The sequence below is a fragment of the Lonchura striata genome, chromosome 6 (assembly GCF_046129695.1).
Source record: "Lonchura striata isolate bLonStr1 chromosome 6, bLonStr1.mat, whole genome shotgun sequence".
NCBI lineage: Eukaryota > Metazoa > Chordata > Aves > Passeriformes > Estrildidae > Lonchura > Lonchura striata.
The window spans coordinates 40,291,199-40,307,989 of record NC_134608.1 but is presented as its reverse complement, the minus strand read 5'-3'; positions in this window follow the sequence as shown (position 1 = coordinate 40,307,989).

The window sequence follows — 16,791 nt, the reverse complement described above, 5'->3', positions numbered from 1 at the left end:
AGATGGTAACAGCCCCTGTTGTGGTATGTTCAATGGTTGGATGTTTCCAGAGCCTCAGGCTGCTGCTTTGCTTGGCTGAATTCCTCTCCGTGAATGTTTGCTTTTGAAAGAGATTTATTTAGAAGGGGAAAAATATGGCACAGATAACTGTGGTCACCAGAAGAAAAGAGTTTAAAGGCAGGTCCTTATTTCCATCAACAATAAAAAGACTCAGCAGGTTAGCTATTATATCTGTGTATTAAATAAAGGCATTTACTGTGAATAGTGTGCACACTTACTTCAGTTCAGCTGATAGACACTCATTAAGCTGCAGTGACTATTTTACTTCCAATTGTCTCTCCAAGCCCTAAAAAAGAGGCTTGCAAACTGTGCTAATGCCACACCCTCCTTTCCCTGGCCTAGAAGGACTAAGACACCAATTTATAGAGACATGAAAAAAAGTCTTGGCTAAACCCTGAGTTAAAAAGCATGCCTTAATCACAACTAGGCTTTTCAGCTTTTTCTCGACCCAAAGAGGAATTGAGTTCATGTGAAATTTTGGTCATGGGGTCAAAATGTACTTTCCAAGTTTTTCTCTCTGTGTTATACATAATCCTTGGTGACGGATCACTGGAAAATGTCCCCATATCTATTTTATTCTGATAGAGGCTTCCTCCAGAAGGAATCCCATATACTTTTTTTGTGCCCGGACTGAAATTACATTTGCTGTAAGATGAGCTTTTTAACAGTTAAAATCTTTACTGCTCACTAAGAAATGGCATCAGGCATCTTGACAAAGACTGCACAGCTTATCTTGTTCCTCAGCACCCCAGAATGAGCAAGAGACAGGCATATGCCCAGACCCTGGAGTACAAATCAGCATTGCAGTAATGACTCCAGCTACTTTGATAATGATTATAACACACAAGGGCTAAGGAGTGACTGAAGAGCAGGTGGAGTGGCTTGTTCAGACCCCATCTCAGCCATTCTGCTGTCACTGAGGCACCAGCCTGGCTGGGTGTGATTAACCACTTATAGCTCTTTCTTTACACTGATGGGAAATGATTCAGAACTGCAATTCTCCCCTTTGAGTGAAGTAGAGAAAGTGTGTGGAGAAAACAGGCACCGCCTTGTTTTATTTCCTGATAGCTCCACAAAAACTGAACTGCCTGTGAAAAATGTTCTACCAAGAATGAGGGAGCTTTTGGCTTCAAATCATGCTGGAAAGGCGCTTTATATCCCTAAACTAGATGGTCACATATATCTGTCTTAACCATGGCAGTCAGAGACTCAAATATGAGGTATCTTTCTTTGAGAGCTGTGCATCTACTCTGCTATCCCATGATTGTCTAGTGTTGCATCAGACTGATAATGCAGGAAAAACACCATTCTCTTACATGGACCATGTGATTGACCCTTAGCTAGAGAATTTGGTTTTCCACCAGGGAGATGGCATCTTTCCAGGTAGGATGGAAAATCCTTTTCTGGGGAAAACTGGTTCCTCAAATGTCAGATCTTTGTGTTAAGACAGAACTAAGAAACATCCATGCAGCTCACACAGAAATTAAGCAGCACTGAATAGCAGTTATCTAGCTTTCCAGTGGTGAATTACATTTGGTTTTGGAAAGCACTGTGTTCAGTGAAAAGGGAAGTCTGTTCAGGCAGCCTCTGGACGCATGGATTTCTGTATCCCCAGTGCCTAAATGTTTGCCATTTCCCACACGGGGATGCTGACATGGCATTAACTTTCTGCAAACATTCCCTGAAATGGCAGTCTGGGGACATTCAGCAACAGGCTTAGTCTGGGTTATGGAACTGAGTGTGCTGTGCTCTGCTGCTTGAATCAGCAAGGGAAAGGTTTAGGTCCATTGTCCCCACACAATTATTTTTTTCACTTTGTGCAACATGTGACTCTGGCAACTATATGCAAAGCAAAAGCTTTCCAGAGCAGGTTTAGGGTTTTCTCTTTATTTTCAAATGTAGAAAAGCAATCAGTAACAAGCAGCTGAATATGGTAGTCCAAGATTAATACTTAGTATCAGCTTTTCAATTCTTATTCTGTAAGGGGATTTGCTGGGCAGCTTGTACCCTTGTTCCTTGATTTTCTCCTAGCAGCTCCCATAATTCTGATTTTGATGATGTCCCAGCATATTTTGCTTTCTTTTCTCTCACCAGGAGGCAGAAATTTTATCAAATGGAGTTTGTTTTTTTCACCTCCATTGAGGGATGGGTAGAAAATACAGAGTTGGAAGATTCAGCAGAAACAGCAGGCACCAAGCCTTTTCCTCCCTGATAAGCACCATGAAAAGGAAGTAATCTTGACCCTGTAGAAGAATGGTTGCATCATGAAAAGTGTCTGGAAATCCTTGGCCAAGCAGCAGCAGAAAGGTAGCATAGAAACATTCCTGCTGTTCACTCAGAACTCCTCCCTGTGTGTTCAACTGGCTTTTTCAAAAAACAGAGACATCTCTGTGTGATGCTTGAGAATTTACCCATACAATTTTACAAGAACAGAGGCAATTGTACTAGGAATTGTAGGCCCAATATTAATGTTCCAGGAATAGATGAGAAGAGAGAGTGCTTAGCAGTGCTCCTCATCCCTGCCTCTTCCTGTATCCTTACCTTCCATACAGCAATGTCTGTTTATTTGACACAATCCAGAAAATGTAAACAGTTGGTTTAAAATTAGATAGAAAACCTCTAGGGGGATGATGAAATAGAAACATCATAGATGGCTGCATGATGTATGTTCACTTAGTAAAAGAGGCACAAAGATGAATGCAGTGGCTTGTTTATCACTCACTAAGTGTATGTGAACAACTTGATGAAGTGACATGAGCATGATGTGCCACTTTCCAGCAATCTGCAGAGACTGCACCCTCCACTGTCTCTGCCCAGCAGAATGGAGATTGGTGGTAGATGATCTTATTTAATGTCCAGTCCCACCCAAATGGTTGTATGATTCTATAACTTTGGGAAAATAATTTATTGACAATTTAAATTTAAATTTAATTATTAATTTGGGTAGTGGAAAACAAAAAATACCAGACATTAAAATAGCACCTTCATCTGCTCTTGCTCAGGCTCATCTTCACTCTTTCAGTGAAGATACTGAAGAAGCTGGTCCTGGGACTGAAGTGAAGTCTTGGTCATGAGGTTTTTGTGTGGGTTTTTTTGTCCATCCACTAACCATACCAGCACCACCCTCACTGGTTGCTAGGTGATATTTCCATTATGTGGAGTTGTAATTTTGTGTGAGAAGTGGTCTGAGCAGTGAACCTTTGAGAGAAAAAACATGGGAACCTGTGTGCAAGAGATGATGAATCCAAGCAAAATAGGGTGGAGACAAGAGGAATATGCCAGTATCATGAAGGGAATGATGACTGGCAAACTTTTCCCAAATTGCCTGTTAGCAAATGTGTAGGATGAACGCAGGTGTTTGGATCCACTGAAGAAGAAGATTGAAGATTTACTGACATCTGAACCTTGGATCCCTGGTGGGTACAGTTATCCTCTTACCCTTCTCCAATGCCACTTCCTTTTAGCCTGTTTTCAATCCTCTCCTCCAAACCTATCACACCTCTGTAACCACCATGATTTCCTTGTCATGTTGTATCCTTGTTGCTCTTATCTCTTGGATGGTGTTTCAGCTATAAGATAAGATCTCTGGGGTAAGAGAACATTGCTTTTATCAGTGTAATGCAGGGGAGGGTGGCACAATCCACAACTTAAAAATTCCAGAGGATGCAATGCTTAAAGACGAGACTGAATGCAAACTTCCTGGCATTCTACATCTCTATATCCACTCACTGGGATCTACCACTCTAGTCCCAAAAAACTTGTAATGTTCAACTGAAAATTCAAATGTAGTAGGTAAATTGAAAGCTTGTGGAAGAGCAGCACTAAGAAAGCAGCCTGCCAAGCTGTGTCTGTGCAGATTATGAGAGAAGTTAACCTGGCCCCTTTGTAACTCCCTTTTGCTTTTTTCTCCATCCAAACCCCAAAAATGTAATGGCATGTTTGTGGCAAGGAAATGGTAAATTACTTTTTTTTTCCACCCTGAGCTACAAGCTGCAGCAATCAGACCCCTGGGAATTCAGATTTCTTCTCCAACTCAACTGGAAGGATTAATGCAGCAGACTTGAGGGGGTTCCGCTTCAAATCCCAGCTCCCTTGCCTGCCTAATTACTTCCATGTGTATTTGTGCAAGGCTGCATGTTGTCTGGGGTCTGCAGGTGGCACAGTGACCTTTGGGCTAAAGGTGTGCTTTCCATACCTTGCCATATGTTTCACGAATGAGCCAAGCAGCGAGATAGCAATTGTAAGCATCCACAGCCAAGCAACCTCTCCTGTACAGCGACTGATGGATTCTGTTCCTCTAGCCTTACTTCTCTTTATGCTTTTTCCAGCTGTGAAAGAAGAAGGAATTTCTGGCCTTAGTTTATAATGTTTAATTAAAAAGAAAACTTTCATGCAAAGATAGCTTGTTTCCACAGCTTTGATGTTGGTGCCTGTGGGAAATACATGAGTTGGAATTGCATTCTGGGAAACAAAATGCAAATGAGCAGCTTCAAGCATTCTTGTGAGTTTTTCAAATCTCAGAATCAGAAGAGACAGATCAATATATTTTTCCAGTGAATTCTGTTTGCCGGTGCACTTGTACTACTGATAGTACTGCCTTTTCAGCTTTCTTAAAGGCCTTTCCAGAGGTCTCCTCAGCTATATTTTAGTTTGTTCTCAGTGAGGCACCATTGTGGGAGTGCTCTGTAGGGAATGTTGTGTTTGCAGGGAAAAAGAAGCAGCAGTGGGTGGAATTCTGCCCCTAAGTGCTCCTAGGGACTACCCTGTCCCTGGAGAAGTATCTAGCTTTGCAATAATTTCCAGTTGTTTCTTACTTATGGTGGCATTGGGTAGTGCAACAGGAATTCCTCTTTGGTTTTTGCCCTTTTTCATCCTTGGGAAGTCTGACAGAGAAAAAAAAGAAATAACAAGTGAACATGTATTTTTAGAGAATATGGAAAATCTGTCAAGGGCTTTTGGGGCAAAGGAAGTGGTTCAAAAGAATGGCTCATCTCAGAAGTTTGCAGTGCTGGCTACTGATTCCAGTGGGACAATTCACATCTACCACACAGGGATATGTATGTTATGCCTTTTAGGCAACCTGGAAATAGAAAATGTGATAACTTCTAATTTATGTTTTTCAGCAGTTTCTTCAAATATATTCTGCTAAGATTTCTGGTCTAGCTTCACAGGATTTCTCTTTTCACAGTTTTGTTAAACTCACCTAAGGCATGTGTTAGACATGAAAACAGATGTATAAAGAGAATATGTTCACTGCCTTTGACTCTTCCTGGAATTAATAGCGGCCCCTGGCTTGCCTCCTTCGAGCTGTTAGATTGCCTCCAAGAGGGATGAGGCTGAATGAGGACTGCCCAGTGGGTCAGACAGACTGCCCTCAGTGGGCATTGCCACAGGAGATGGCTCAAGTGTCCTGCTCTGCAAATGACCACATGGAGAAAGTCTGTTGAGATGGGCTGTACTAAGAAAGATTTTTTTTTTTCCTTAGTGCCTATGCAACCTCAATGACTACCTAGTTGCACAGCCCTGATTTGGAACTCCTGTGTGTGTCACTGGTCCTACAGTCTATCTCTGGAACGTGTCCTCAGTGTATGACACAAGAGCTTGTCTTCAGGCAAATCACCATTCCTCCAGATCTGATGGCAGTGCTGTCTGAGCCCTCTCACACTTGCACTCTCTCTGATCCTCTTCTACCAGGCTTTCCCTGGGAACCACCCAAGGAAGTTGGCCTAAGATGTGCTGCCTGACTTAAGGTCTTTTTCATCCATGTCCCAAAGGAAAAGGGCATCTCTGCTGGGGACTGCTGGGCAGGGACAGCCTCAGCTTCCCTCTGTGTCCATGTCCTTCGAGCTGGCAGGAATTGTGCCTGGTCTAAAAGAAGGTGAGGCATGGGAGATGTGTCTGAATAGGTGTCAGGGGTGCACAGGAATTTCTGACAACCTCGACTCAATGCTTGGTGTCAGAGGAGGGTTCCCAAACAAGTCTGTGCTGTTTATAATGGCAGTAATAGGGCCAGCATCTGTGTCTGTGCCAATCTGCTAGCAAAGAAAACTCCCTTCTCCACATCACAGCTGAGTTCTTCTTCTGGACAAGTCAGATGGGGAATCCCACTTTGATATGGGTTTTCTTTTTTCTAGTATGCATCCTAGGACAGATGTAGCTGACCACTGGTCCCCAGAAATGGGAGAACTGACAACTTCCCTGTGGTATAAGGGAAAAGCCTTCACATATAGTGTGGCTGAAGTGATTCAGAGCCTTCAGTCAAGGTGCTGTGCTTTTTGCTCTGGTGATTTATGTAAGTGCTTTAGGTAGTGGGGTTTGTCCAGACTGCATATGATAGTGTACTGCATCACCACTGTGCATGGGAAAAATTGAATGAGTTAAAGGTTACACAAGCTTTCTTCCTAGGATTTCAGCTGAGGCATTCTTCCCCTTTTCTTTAGGGCTCAGCAGTGGAGACAGTGAGAAAACTGGCCCCAAAAGCACTATGGAAGCACTGTAATGGTTTGTTTGATACAGGCCCAAATCAGTGATACTCTCTGCTCTGCAGGGTATCAGGCTCCCCATTCCCCTTGCAGACCAGATGGGATCCTGACTGTTTTTGGGGGTAGGCTGAACTGGAGAGAGACAAGATTAGGGCTGTTTCAATCCATTTGTTTTCAAATGCACCTTGTTTGGTTTGGGCCATGTGGGGTTTGTTTGATAAAGGAAGAACCATACTAATTGAATTCGCTGGGTCAATGGCAGTTCACCCGAGGGGGAGGGCAAGGACTCTGCTAGAGGGATCTGCTATTAGACAGGAAACTGCACGAGCTTGGCTTTTCATCCTGGCAAAACTCATGGGTCTTATCCCCCAGTGAGCCTCACATAACAGTGGGAAGCCCGAGACCTCAGAAACTCACTGCATTATGAAGGCCTTTGCCTGATGCAGGAGTCTAAAATGAACTCAGGTTGTGCCTCTGAACTGCTAGTCCAGTTTTGGTCCTGAGGAAAGGACCAAAGCTGGCTGAAGAAAGCTCCTTAGGCATTTCAGGGCCAGTCCCTTCCCCTTGCAAACCTTAACAAAAGGAGTCTGGTGAGCAGCAGCAGCTCCCCTTCCAGACTCCCTTAGCACAAAGGCTCTGTATGCCTGCACTAGTTGTGAAGAGAGTGAGAAAGTGAATGGAAAAAATCAGGCAAATAGGGAAGAAAAAAAATTTTGTCTCTACCACAGACTGGAGATTACTATGACTAAAAGCAACAAGTGATGCAAATCATTATTTAAAAAACCCAAACAAATGAGAATAGCATTTTTCATTTATCTGCTGGAAATTGCCACAGGCTATGTTCAAAGGCAAAATCTATAGCTCTGTGTGTGCATTCTAGTGGGGAATATTCCATCTGCCCCAGTAACCTTTCTTAATAGTCCCCACTGGCTCCAGGGGAGGCTGGCAGTGTTCACTGAGCACAGCTCTTGTCTGATGTGATTGCCCTACAAATGGGAGGCGAGTGGAGAAGCAACGGGGAGTCCCTAATTACTTCCACAGAATATAAATTCATGATGGTTTTGACAGCTTCTGGAGCTGAGGGCAGTATCCCACTGCCTGGCACACCTCATGTCAGAGAACAGCTGGCTGTAGTCCCACCTTCATCAACAGCACCATCAACACCCCAGGAGGAAAGGGCAAAGCAGGAACATGTGAACAGCATGACACTTGATGGAGAAATTGCCTATTAGCTATAGCAGTTCTGACCTTATGGATCCTGAGGCTCTGACACTACCTGAATTGCAGTGAACAGCTCTGCCTTTCCTACTTGGCCTGTGATTTGTGCTCAGTACCTGATGCTCCTGTGAAAGGCATGGCCTTACACGTGTTGAGAGGCTGTCTTGTTATTGTACTATCACACTAGAATGTGAAGGTGTGGGCCACCCATTCGTGAGGACTCGGCCTCATTAAAGCAGTGGATAAAATTAATCTTCAGGACAAATCCTGGAAAATGCCGTGTCATAAGTCTGTACTCCTTTTCCTCCTCCACAACTGCCCTTTATAGTCATCCTGCCAAAGGAAACAAGCTTTAATGAACATGCCTGTTTGATGAGGAAACCCATTGTGAACAGCAAAACAACATTTCCTCCTGCCTGCTTCAGTAGCTGTTCCTCAGGTACACCGACATATTCCAGTGCAAATATACAGGTAGCAATAAATTGCTTTGCTGTAGTTTTATCTCAAGTTCAAGTAATATGTTATCACAAAGCATTTGTGTTACCTAATGGTGTCTGCAAGGCATTGTTGAGGCAAAACTGCAGTGCTATAAAATCATAGAATAGTTTGGATTGGAACATTAAAGATCATCTCGTTCCAACCTTGCTGCCATGGGTAGGGATGCCACCCACTAGACCAGGCTGCTCAAAGCCCCATCCCACCTGTAGAACTCTTCAATATGTGCAGCAAATGTAGCTGTATGTAATAGGCCAGTATCTATCACAGAATCATAGAATTGTTTAAAATGGAAAAGGCTTTTAAGATCATCAAGTCCAAACGAGGCAGTGGAATCGGGCTGGTACCTCCTGTTTGGAGGGCACTTCAGTGCTGTCTCTAGGAGCTGTTTCCAGGTGATAGGATTAATGGTTGCTGGAATGTGAGATCAGGGTGCTACAGGAAGAGAGTCTTGCCATTGTTCTGAGAAAATTATTTGAGTGACATGTGCTCTCCAGATACAAACAAGAATGCTCATGTCATCCATGTATGTAACTGATGTGTTGCCTTTTTTTCCTGTCATAAAGTATTATTGCTAAATTCACTGACCAAAATTAAACTGAACTATTGAATCTTTCTTGAATATGTTCACAAATCTCATTCAGAATCACAGAGTGTGGGCACATCTTTAATGTAGTGGAGTTACTTTAGTCTTCTTCTAGTTACACAGAAATGCAGCTTTCTTTGAGCAAATCACAGTAGAACAGCAAAGCAGTGTTAAATGACACTCTGGCAGGAAGTAAAGAGGATAATATTTCACTGAAGGAAAATTGCAGGAAGTCAGTAGAATGTCTGTTATCTTAGCTGGAGCTGGCATTTGGCCTGGTTACTAAAGATAACACCTTTTTTCCCTCCAAGACTTGTCATATGCTGCTTTATGACCAAGTATCTTGATTTACATCTCACTCAGAACACCTCCAGCTGCAGAGCATCACCAGTGCCTGGGGGTGACTCCAGGCTTCTCCATAGCAAACAGAAAGTTGAATTTTTCAGCCCCCAAGATGAGGGACTGGTATGAGTCTGCTGGTTCCACAGGCAAGAGAAGACTAGCAGGAAGGAGTGCAACCATAATTGCAGGCTGAAGAGGTGAGCACAGGGGAACTGGGATTGCTTCACCCACTACTGCCAGACACCTGAGATCAGGTAGGTGAATGCTGCATCTGTTCTGAATAACCTTGACTTCTGTCTGAGCAGCCACAACCAGCCTGCCTTTGCAGAGCTCCCACAGAGACTAAGCAGGCACCACAGTGTCCCTGAGCACATTGCTGTCCTGGGCAGCTCTCTGTTTTCTTATTTCTGTGACTGGCATCACGCTCAAGTTGTGAATTCTCATCTGGCATAAAAGAAGAAAATCACATCTGACTCATAGCAGTTGTTGAGATCTGGATTTATTTTCCAAGGCCTAGTCAATGCTAGAAACTCCTTGATTTCCAGGGTCTAATAGGACTGCTATCCCCAAAGGACAGATACAAAATGTGCGAAATGATCAGTTGGATGCTTCTGATAATTCTTAGCAAGAATAGTAAATAGTTAATTTTCTAAATTGTCGGTTATGGGAGGAGGTGTATTTTGTGAAATGCACACTGCCTGTCATGCTGAGCACTAAGCAAATACCACTCTAGCTCCATAAATGGTTGATGGGGTTACCAGGAGAAGTTACTTGTCAAGGGACATGCATTTACTCTACAGCTTGGAAAGTAAAAAGGTTATATCTCCAGTTGATGTTCTTGTAAATCAATTTGTGACCAAGTCCCTGCTGACTTTGACAGGCTGTGATGTGAACCTATGGCTTCTATTGGTTGCTGAGGGAAGTTGCCTCATTTCTACCACAAAAAATCTCTACTGACCTTGACAGCAACTGATCTTGGATGACTGATAACAAAGAGTTTAGAGCAAGATGTTTTTCTGTTTGTGTATTTTTGCTCACACTCCTCTTCTGAACTCTTTTCCTAGTTTCCTTGAACTTCTCTCTCTCTGTGTTGCCAAAACATCACATGTGCATCTGGGAGGCTTTCCAGTTTTCAATTGCAGAAGTGGGTCAGTCCTCATCCGTGCACATTTACAGTCCTTAGCAGATGCCCAGGCATTCAGCACAGCACTGGGAGAACTTAAGCACTGCTGTCATAGCCTGTTGCTCTCAGAGGTTCAGAGTATTGCCAGCCAGCATTAACTCTTACATTTGTTCTCTCTGTCTGTCTACAGAAAGAGATCTTGTAATGATCGCCCAGCTAAGAATGAATTATTAATTTGAGATGCTGAAGGAGATTTGTGTCAGAGCCCAGCTTTGGATGGGTGACTTGCACAGAGCTTAAAAGCATCTCTAGCTCTCCCCCTGCCTCATTCTGCATTCTGTGCCATTTCTCTCACTGCCTCAGGGCAGAATGCTTCAGAAAGTTGGAGTGGGAATATTTTTATTCATCCTGTTACATGAAGTTAATCTCGTGTAGCAAAGCAGCTGTGTAATGTTTTATATTAAATCTCATGTCTTCCCTTGGGTATGATTAAAATTCAGGTGAAGGGTTTCTTTAATTTTATTTTATATCCCCTCTCCCAGGGCTCTCAAGGGGCCATTAGGCTTCATTCTTAATAGCTTGCCATCCCCTTGCCTCGGCTCGTCCTGCTGCACACACAACTGCACTTGTCTGACTGATGAAGGGTGAAGGCTCTTTAGTGACTTATGCACATGCTGCACATTAGTGAAGACATTTCTAGCTCAGGTGAAGAGATGGCTGCTCCCTGGCACATGGAATAAAGCCTTGGTTGGCAAAGTCTCTATTTGCTTGATTATAGCCCTGAAATACAGCAAATCCCAGTTGGAAGGAGACCAGCTGCTCTACCAATACCCTGGGCTTCCCAAAACTATTGCTTCACTTCAGTGGCTGTTTCCAAGAAAGGCAGAGTTTCCATGCTCATCCTTTCTAACATGTCATTATTTTTCTTGCAACAGAGGGATTTGCCCCCATTTGTCAGTTTAGAGAGGAAAAAACCTCTTCTGACTTTTTGTGACCCCCATTCCTCTACTCAACTCTCTGCTTTGTGTCTTTATCTGTAGAACCAAAACGAGACCGCCTGGAAGACAACATAGAGACCTGATTGTGAGGGAGGGTTATCACAGGGAAAGTAAAGAATTAAAGGGTTTTAGAGAACACAACAGGGCTGGAGATACTGAGAAAATGAGCCTAGAGAAGTGGACATGAAAGTGAGAGAGTGAGATGTACTGAAAAGGAGGAAGATAGACGTGTACACACTGGGTTGTATACTGCACAGGAGCTAACCTGAGGGCTTGCACCAGGTTTCTTCCACTCTGCACCTCTTCTAGAGCAACTGGAATCATCTTAAAAGTAGTGCTGCAGAAGTGGTTTGGGCAAACTCCTGTTTGCCTCTAAATTCCCTAGTCTTGACTGCTGTACAGGATTTCAGAAAAATCCAGTTAACAATTTATTCTTAATGCCTTTAACTTTCACAGCCATGTCTGCAATTTGGTATCACAGCCAGGAGGATTAGAAGGTGCCAAAACATGGCGTGAAAGGTTGCACAGAGGGCCTGGTTACAACAGGAGGAAAGTGCAGGAAGCTTTAGAGCCTTTGCCAGGCTTTCCACTATTCTCAGGTTTCAGGGGCTTGGTGGATTCAACCATTTAGCAGGCTGTAAATCTATGGGAATAGTTTTGGTAATCTTTCAAACAGAATGTGGATTCTGGGTCCTTCACTGATGGTAGCTCAGAATACAGGAATCAAGTAGATGGTTCTTTCCTCTTGCTTTGTAAGCTTTTGTGATGTATGTACAATAAGTTAAATGCAGTAGGTGGCTAAGGGCTACTTAGCTAAGAGAATGTGTCCTTGGCATTGTTTCATTTAAATCAGTCCAGTAAAACCAAGGGTGAAAATAGCTCCAACATTTAATAAATCCATGGCTTATCTCTTCCTGATAGGAAACAGCAGCTAATAACTCACAGTGTTGTTTAAAACATTTGTAGCAGAAATCAGTCAGATAAGTGACTCCCATAGTTCCAACCTGTGTTCCATGGTGGTCTACAAAAATCCACATTTTTAAGCTGCAAAATAACATTATTTGTATAGCAGTTGTTCAGACTAATGAGTGTCTATCCAATGAAAGGATTTGCATCTTCAGATAAAGAAATCTCACATTTGAAGTAACTGACAGAGGTGCAATCAAGTTTTGATCACAGGTTAGGAACCCTAAATTCTAATAAATCTAATCCTACTGCCCACTTGGCAAAATCACTGCATATTCCTGGCATTCATTTGCTCTCACTTGTAAAAATGGAAGGCTGATTAATTAGTGCCTGGTGAAGGGTTCACAAGGACCATTAATTTTATGACTACATTTTTAAAAATAACTAATCTTGCCCTAGTACCGAGCCAGCCTCAATCCCACTATACAACATTCAGGAATTTCACAGCTCCCATGGCTGCTCTGTTCACTTACCAGTTCCCTTTTGTTGACAGAAGAGCAGGGCTGCCTTATGCACAAATGCACAAAAGGACTCTTGAGCTTGAGGAAAAAAGAAGCAAAACTTGTGCAGTTTTGTTCCTGCCCTCACTGTGTGTATGCTTGGAAGGGGTGTGAATGACAAGTGAAAAGAGGTCTGCAGAGAAGTACTATCTTTTATTATAGAAAGTAGCATATCTGAGAAAAACAACAGAAGCCTCAGGAAACAAAAGAAAGCTGTGTAGTTTCTGACAGCGATCCCAATGAGGTTATAGTAGCATCACCATCCAATCATTGCTTTGTGGACTTGTCAGGATATGTCATCTCCATTTGTCACTAGAGATCGGTTCAGTTCTGGAAAGCTACATCCCACTTAGGGCACCAAATTTGATAATGAAAAATTCTGGGATCATGTGTGATGTCCAGCAACCTTCACACCAGGAAAATTGTCTCTAAGTCATGCATTTTACAGCCTTTCTGAAGTCATTTTACGCAGCCATGAATGTTCATCCCGGTGTTTAGGCATCGGACAGGTCAATTTTCTGGATGTAATAACATTCTGTTTTGTGTGATAGTGGGAAAAATATTAGATCCTTCCATGCCCAAGATCATTATTTCAGCAGTCTCTCTCTAACCTGGTAGTGCCCATGTAAACTGGATTCTGCAGAATGGGGATTAATTTTGCTACAGAACCCCATGCTACCTCCTTCTACCTAAGGAAGGGGATGCCTGCTTTGGAGTTCTGATGATGTGCTGTTTTATTTTTCTCCTTAACCACATTACATGTGCTTTAGCAGAATTTACTCAGATAGGACCTTCTCCTGCTTCCAAGGGGAGCTATCACCACTTTTCTGGATAGGGATCCCTTTCTACATATAGACATTGGAATCCTTTTCTTCAGCTGGCTCTCTGAAGGGAGTCATTTGGGGAGAAGGGAAGCAGAGAAATAGTTTGATGAATGGCATCGTCTTACATCCCCCAGGGGGATTCCATATGTTTTTAGCAGATGTTTAACATGTCATGGCAACACAACTGGCTGTGTTGAAACAAATTGCAGGGTGACCATCCAACTGTTGTCAGAAGTGAAGTTTTCAACACTTCCAGATCTCCCCTGGCAGTTTCTGCTGTTTTCTGTAGATACCTGTGAACTACATACCTCATTTTTGATAGAAAAATTGTGAAGAACTTTAACTGTCCAATAAGGTGTTATTTAATGGAACATCTCAAGGAACAATAAACCCTGAAGCTATGTTTGTTAGTTTTCCTATATTTTCTTCTTTTTTAAAGGAGAAAGGTGCTTTGTAAAATCTTATGGGAATAAAAATAGCTTCATGAGTTTAGTGTCATCTGGAGTTTTAAAAATGTATTTGAGCCTCCTCCCTTTGTGTTATAAGAGAGATGCAAATGCCAAGAAGAGCCAAAACATTTGAGGATAGATATTTGTATGAGTAAGGCATTTGTCTGTGATCCAGGATCTCCTAGCTCATGTCCTGGAGCTGACACAGACCTCTAGTACTTCTTCAGCATTCATTCTTCTTTCTTCAATTTCCTGTTTGTAAATGGGGATAACTGTTCCTCTGTGTTTGTCTCTCTTGTCATAGTTACACATGTAAAGAGCTGCAAGGTTCCTGGTACAATGGGGATCTCCATTTTCCTTTTTCTTTCTTAGTGAAAATTGCTAAAAAGTCTGTAAGAAACAGAGTTAGTTTCCATAAAGGTTTCAAGGAGTACAGGAAAATCTCAGCTGTACATTTCAGAGGAAATGTGAATACTGAGAATTTTCTCAAAATATATGTACTTGGAAATCTTGACATTTTGGTTTAATCTCCATTTTAGAAAACTTCTGGGGGGGGAAAAAAAGCAAATGTGTGAGAGGATATTTTCTGTTTGGGTTTTTTTGTTTGTTTGTTTGTTTGGGGTTTTTTTTGTTGTTGTTTTTTTTTTGGGTTTTTTGTTAGTTTTGTTTTGTGGTTTTTGTTTTTTTGTTTGTTTGTTTGTTTTTTGTTTTTTTCCCAGTAATATATAGCTCACCTGCTGTTACCTGTGGAAATGGCTGTCATCTTAAATATGTTCATTTTGCCTTTAAAGTATCCCTTCAATGTTACATATTAAAATTATTACAAAGAATTCTCTTAATTGAGATTTTTCTGGGCAGAGTCCAAGGGTTTGTTCAGTCATTGCTGCTACAGTTTTGGGTTTAGGCACTGCTGCCAGTTCCTTCGTGTGATCTTACAACTTCAAAGACAAGGAAAGAGGGAGGTGAGCACGAAAGCTTTTAGGGAAATTATGTGTACCTATCTGAGCATCTCAATGAGCATAAAGTGTTGTTCCTGGGTTGGATAATCTTAAGAATACCATGTCTCTTGCCCTGGAAGTCTGCTTCCAATCTTGTGGTCTGTGGGTCAGAAAGACATGAGGAGGTGATATGTGAAATAATGACAAAATATGCTTTTTCACTTCAGAAAAACATGCATGTATGTTACCATGTGATCAAGTGAATATGAAAACAAAGCAGGGAAAAATAAATCTGTAAATGAATATTCAAAATGCAGCTTAGTTCTTGATTTAAGAAACAAAAACAAAAACAACATGGCAAAGGGAGGGCCTGTGATTTTTTTTTTCTCCAAAATGTTAGCTGTTGCTTGGATGAAAATGATTGGGAAATGCTGATATTGACAAAGAAACCAACTCATAAACAATTTAGCTTCAGTTTTCCCAGCTGAGCCTGGTTTGAAAAACTGGTTTGAAAAATACACTGGCAAGGTTTTAATTATGATTTTAATAACGAAGCTTGAACAAACCTCTCTCTACCAGTACATCAACTGCCCCCTCATGCTGTTTTCCCAAGCCTGATGGAGGGGTCCTGGAAAAGCAGTCTGATAGCAGATGAGAGAACATACTGATCAGTGTAACTTCAGTCAGCACTATAAGTGCTTGACATTTCAGAAAAACAAGATCTCTTACTTTGCTGTCTTCATCTGGGAGCAGGTGATCAGGTTCAGACAGTCAGTTTGTCATCCTAAGCTCTTTGTGGCTGAGACCTTGTTTGTTTTGTGCTCTCAGAAGTGCCATTCAGTTTCATGGCAGAGTTAATAACACTGTGTGATTTCTACTGAGCACAGATTGCTCCTGGAATGTGCTATGGTTATCTGGAAATAGATTGCTATTCAGGTTCCAGCATGCAGGTGCCAGAGAGTTTCCTTCTGCCCATCTGTCTAGGCAATGAGCTGGGCTGTTTGTCAGTCCAGCTCTAGGAATCACAGCCAAGCTGGGCTGGGGTTGTATTCCTGCTTTATCTGCCTTCACAGCAAATTGAGAAAGGCATTAGTAGAAATACTGAGAGGAAATAATAGGAAAAGAAAGAGAGCAGTCTGAAGGCAAAGGAAGCAGGAGGAACCTGCCATGATTTGTTCATGGTTTCCCAATATTGCAGTTTCTGCTTCTGAAAACTCAAGCCTATCAGAAGTGTAACAAGAGGCTATTTGGATTGTGATACATATGATGTAATATTCAAGGGACAGATCCTTCAGACAGTGAGGGGGCTGCAGCTCTAGGCCCTTCTGAAATGGGAGAAAGTAGCTTAAGTGTTCTGGGCTAAATCATGGAACTCTTTTCTTGTTCTGATTTCAAGTAAATAACCTATTTATAAGAAAAGAAGTAAAACAGCCCTCTCACATGTTGATCTGTCATAAAATTGGCTTTATTCAAGGTTGCTGTTATGCTTTAAGTTCACAGAGGATATACTATATTCTTTACACATAACAAAGAATGTAAACCCCAGCTTTAAATGCAAAACTCGATTCAGTGCTGGCTGGGATTCACAAAGCAATTCCTTCATGATGGTGAAAGCATCTATGAACTTGGGAAGCTAATTTTCAATAGAGGCCCCTTAAATTGCACAGTTGAGCATGTAAGAGCACTATTGTGTCTATGCTAGCATGTGGAAGATTTGAAAGCTGGGGTCACATATAGTTGACTTTTGTTCATTTACAAAACAGTTTCATAGAATCAGGATGGAAAACAGAAAACACATACAAGTCTTTGA